General features: G+C 51.7%; 1 pseudogene; it reads right to left on the bottom strand.

The window, feature by feature from the left end:
* Positions 1 to 1,495: 1,495 nt before the first annotated feature.
* LOC101524270 (sin3 histone deacetylase corepressor complex component SDS3-like) lies at positions 1,496 to 4,964 on the bottom strand (annotated as a pseudogene).
* Between the last annotated feature and the right edge of the window lie 506 nt (positions 4,965 to 5,470).

Below are 5,470 nucleotides of genomic sequence, written 5' to 3' on the forward strand. Positions count from 1 at the left end.
GGACAAAAATGGAAGCAAAACATAACCCAGGAATGGCAGGCAGTTACATGTGGCCAGGGCCCGGAGTACAGGGGAGTGGAGTGACTCAGGGAATATGAGCTCTCCCAAGGCGGAGGGAGCCCCTGAAAGGTCAGCCTTGCTTTTGGACTCGAGGCAAAGAGCAGCAGTAACCCTTTACACACCCAGCCCATGTGTGAACTAGACATGACACGGTGGGACTCAGACCTGACCTACTGCACATGGCAGCCTGTCCTACCCCTTCAGACCTCGTCAACTGGAGCAAGTTCCCTTAACTTCTCTAAACCTCACTTTCTTCCTTTAAGCCCAGCTCAGGGGTTGGGCACATTGGGGGCAACAGCTCTTGGGTTGTCTGCACTCCATATTCCAAGAGCCTGCTTCGGGTCCCATCTCCTCTGCTTCTGAGCCAGCTTCCTGCTAAGACATGTTCTGAGAAGCAACAGGTGATGGCTCAAATTCTTGACTACCTCCACTTACACAGAAGCTCTTGACCTTGGCCTGACCCAGCCCTGGCTGTCGTGGGGTTAGGGGAGTAGGCCCAGGAATGGTCTCTCTCTCAATCTCTCTCTCCCCTTTCAAATTCAATGAAAATAAAATTTAGGGCCTGGTGCGGTAGCCTAGTGGCTAAAGTCCTCGCCTTGAATGCACTGGGATCCCATTTGGGCACTGGTTCTAATCCTGGCAGTTCCACTTCCCATCCAGCTCCCTGCTTGTGGCCTGGGAAAGCAGTCGAGGACAGCCCAAAGCCTTGGGACCCTGTACCCGTGTGGGAGACTTGGAGAAGGTTCCTGGTTCCTGGCTTTGGATCAGATGCCCGATGGTTCACTTCCCAAGTGGCCACAACAGCTGGAGCTGAGCCAATCCAAAACCAGGAGCCTGGAGCTTCTTCAGGTCTCCCACGCAGGTGCAAGGTCCCAATGCTTTGAGCCGTCCTCTATTGCTTTGCCAGGCCACAAGCAGGGAGCTGGATGGGGAAGTGGGGCTGCAGGGATTAGAACCAGCGCCCATATGGGTTCCCAGTGCATTCAAGGTGAAGACTTTAACCGCTATGCTATCGTGCTGGGCCCTTATTATTATTATTTTTAAAAGAATAATATTTATTCTGGGCCCAGAATGTTGGCTCACTGGCTAAATCCTCACCTTGCATGCGTCAGGATCCCATATGGGTGCCAGTTTGTTTCCCGGCTCCTCCACTTCCCATCCAGCTCCCAACCTGTAACCTGGGAAAGTAGTTGAGGATGGCCCAAGCCCTTGAGAACCTGCACCCATGTGGGAGACCTGGAAGAGGCCCCTGACTCTTGGCTTTGGTTAGGCTTAGCTCTGGCCATTGTGACCACTTGGGAAGTGAAGCAGCAGATGGAAGATCTTTCTTTGTCTCCTTCTCTCTGTAAGTCTGCCTTTCCAATAAAAAAATCTTTTAAAAAAGAATAATATTTTTTTTGAAAGGCAGAGATAGATTGATTTTTCATCTGTTGCTTCACTTACTGAGTGGCTGCAATAGACAGGGTTGGATCAGACTGAAGCCAGAAAACCAAAACTCCATTTGGACCACTCATGTAGGTGCAAAGTCCACGCAGGTGGGCCATCTCCTGCTGTTTTCCCAGATGCATTAGCAGGGAGCTGGATTGGAAATGGAGCAGCAGGGACTCAAACTTGTGCCCATGCGGGAATTGCTGGTATCACAAGCAGTATGCTGTGCCGTGACACCAGCCTATTTGAAAAGCTGTAAACACCTGTATGCCCTCGCCCTTGCTCCAGGACTGCTGTGACAACACATAGCCTGATTCCGCAGAGGCTGGGTCTCTGGACTACCCCTCAAGCCAGGATTGTGGAACCAGTCAATGAGATGTGGAAGGGCCCCTGTGTTCATGCAGGCACGTGTATACCTGAGTATGCATACTTGCATCTTTGTGCACTGGACTGTTTTCTGTGCCACTGTGTAGACACATACCTGTGAGCCCCACATCCTCAGGCAGGATTAGGAAGCAGCTGTTACACACCTTCCGCCCAGAGAGATGCTTTCCAGTGTCAGATCCTGTGTTTTGGTTGGCAGTGGCCCGGCTCCTCTGACGTCACTGAGTGGCCCCTCATTCCTGATCGCTCCCAACCCAATGCCTCCCGAGCCTGGCCCACCCATGGAGTGAGGTTCATTGGTGAGGTCCTTCTCAAATAGTACTGGGTGATACTCATAAAAAAAGCTAAATGTTTAATGGCTTAATTTTAGGCCTTATAAAAATCTCTTTGTGCCCAAACCATGCTTATTAAATCAGTCAGAACAAAATGTTCCTTGTGTCCAAATAGAAGAATCAAAGCAGTGAAGTCGAAATGTCACAGACCCCTGGGCATGTGATTGTCTCCAAGTGAGCATCTGCAGGTCACCAGGAATATATTCCCTTTTATGAACATTTGGGACAACCCAGGGCTCCATAGCACTGGGAGCCTTGCTCAGCCTATACAAAATGCGTTAAAGCGGGAACGTGGCTATTAGTAATGCCCACAGTAATGGCCTGGCTGACAGTGTCTGTCCATGACTTTAGCAGGGGGGAGAAATTAGGTTACTCCATGGAGTGGGGGGAGCTACTGCTATTTGTATCTTGCTTTATTCAACTATATCCCCCACCTTTCATCACTGTACTGCTGCCTTCAGGCCACCAACCTTTCCAGCAAAGTCCCTCTAAGAACACAGTCAGAAAACACTTCATTAAAGACAAGAAGGCCTGGAGCCAGGTCCATCCTGGCTCCAAATTCCATCAGGGACAGAAGGGGGAAGGACTGTTGATGCTTCAAGGGAGCCCAGCATTTCAGGGTTTCGGGACGGAGAGAGGCCAGAAGTCCAGCCACCTGGAGTACCAGCACATTCGCGTTCCAGGCACCCTGAAGGTACTGCAGCTGGAGCGCTACCAGACTCTTGCTGGCCTGGGGACAGATTAGGGATCAATCTGTGGTGGGCGGGGCTCAGACCCATACCACGGGCCAGCTTCAGGGTGCACTGGTTGAGTCCAATCCCTCTCCCAACCCTACAACACCACTATGCCATTGTCATCCCCACAGCATCCTTGCTATGCATAGGACACTCCGTTCTCCTACCTGAACCATGACGATTGTTTCCTTCCTGGTGCCACAGATGTTTTTCTCTCCCTCCTTGGCTCAGTTGCCCATACAGTGTGCAGTGGGAGCCTTCCAAGAAACACAGCCCCAGTCATGTTCCTCTCTCCAATGCCCACCAGCGGCCTCATCTGGTTTGTGCTAGCCCCAAATGGGAATGATGGGCATGAAATGGCCAAGGATGCCATATCTGTTGCTCTGCTCTCAGAGGCACAGCATGAATCTGGGGCCAGCCTCTTGTGATTTGCTGGGGCTGAGGAAGATGCCATGGTTAAGCAGTAACTCCATCCTCTGAACACAGCCCAGACAGGTAGGCAGAGCCTGTGTCTGTTTCTAGCCGGATAAGCCTAGTAGCCCACTCTGATTCAAAAAAGGGGAAGGATATGGGTCTTGCCTCAGGCCTAATAACCTTCCTGCTGGAACAGAGCCCCATGGCACTTCGGGCAGCTCAGGTTAGGCTTCAGTTGTCCTGGGGGGGTCTTGTCCTCCCACTTTGAGCATGCACTCCAATCGTGGTTTGCCTTGGCTGATCCATCCTATCACACACACACACACACACACACACACACACACACACACACACCATCCTTCTCTGTTATTCCTTCCCACCCTCCATGTCACAAGAATCTGTTATATGCTAATTGATTGCTCTGTACTTTATTTCAGGGGGGGGGGAGGGAACACCTGAGCAAGGGTCAGAAATTCTGCTCTTGGCATGGTGGGTTTGGTGTATATATCATTGCAAGACTTTCTATACTGGTTATATTCACAGCATAAAAACAATCTTATAAGGTTAAAAAAATAAATAAATAAAATCCGCTCCAGCAAAAAAGGTGCAGGGAATAAGGAAGGAGCAGCACTGTAGAAAGTCCAGCTGCTGACCACCGGCTGGTCCCAAAGAGCCAGCGCTGCAGCCAGCCCAGGCGGAGGCCCATCTGGGGCAGTCACTTGTCTTCTGCATCCAGATGTCGTGAGCTCCCACAGAGCTGATCACACGGCTCTGTTTTTGGCCACTCTCCAGAGCCGGCTTTGTTCTCATGGTAGCATCTTTCATCGTAGTACAGTGTGTCGTCTTCCTTTTGAGCTTCCACACTCTGGGCAGGAGGCTCTGTGAACGGAGTCTCCATGTGTTCCACAGAGGATGTAGATGCTGTGCTTTCCGGAGACTTAAGCTCATTTATTGCTCTCAGATCCTCCATGATCTCTTCATCTGTCAGCCGATAGTTCAGCCGAACAACAGCAGGTTTACTCTTCTTGTCCGGGATGGGGTTAGAGTTGTCTGGTGGCCTCTGGAACTTTTTGTTCACGATGGCATTCATTTCCATAGAATCTTCAGTCAGTTGCATCAGTAGTGTTTCATCTGCAATCGTTTTCGCACTTTCTTCTAACTCAGCAATCAGGTTCTCTTTTAGTTTGGCTCTCTGATCTTCAAACTCTTTCAGTGCTGCCTCCTTTTCTTTAATGTAATTTCTTTCCACTTGTTCGGTTTGTAGCTTGAAGAAAAGTTCCGCATTTTCGATTGCTTCTTCATACTGCTGATGCAGTTGTTTTATCCTCTCTTGATACTCCTGTAAGGTGCCTTCCTCAAGTTTTTGCAACTGCGTCTTCAGAGAAGCCAGCTCTTCATGATACATCTGCTTCTTCATGTCTATCCAGTCCTCTACATCAAGTTCTGCCAGATCAGAGTTACTAGCACCCTCGGTGTCATCGTGGGACTCGGACTCGGACTCCGGTTCCATGGTTGGACAGCGGCTCTCGTCACCCTCAGTACTCTCCTGCTCTTTATCCTCATCGGAACAGTGCTCCGGAGCCGTTGGCTCTTCGGCCGGGTCCGTGGCCATGGCCGTGGCCTCAGCCTCAGCCACGGCCGCAGCCGCAGCCTCAGCCGCAGCCGCAGCCTCAGCCGCAGCCGCAGCCTCAGCCTCAGCTGCAGCCGCAGCCGCAGCTGCGGCCAACAGCCTCGAGGCAATCATGCTGCCTCCGGCGGCAGCTGAACGTGCGGGGAAGGGAACCGCGCCACTGGCTCTGGGGACTAGCTGCACCCCATCGGCATCCCCAACAGGAGAAGCCCAAGTCCAAGAGATCCCGTCACAGTCACTGTCTCCGCTGAGCTCGGCGCTTGGCAACAGGGGGCGTCACACTAAGATTGACTTCCGGGTCGCGAGCTGTTCAAAGACAGCCTGACTGCACCATTCTAAAGGGAACGATAGGGGCCCTGGCGTGGTAGCCTAGTGATTAAAGTCCTCACCTTGCACGCACAGATCCCATATGGATGCTGGTTTGTATCCTGGCGGCCCCGCTTCCCATCCAGCTCTCTGCCTGTGGCCTGGGTAGGCAGTGGAGGATG

The sequence above is a fragment of the Ochotona princeps genome, chromosome X, assembly GCF_030435755.1.
Source record: "Ochotona princeps isolate mOchPri1 chromosome X, mOchPri1.hap1, whole genome shotgun sequence".
NCBI lineage: Eukaryota > Metazoa > Chordata > Mammalia > Lagomorpha > Ochotonidae > Ochotona > Ochotona princeps.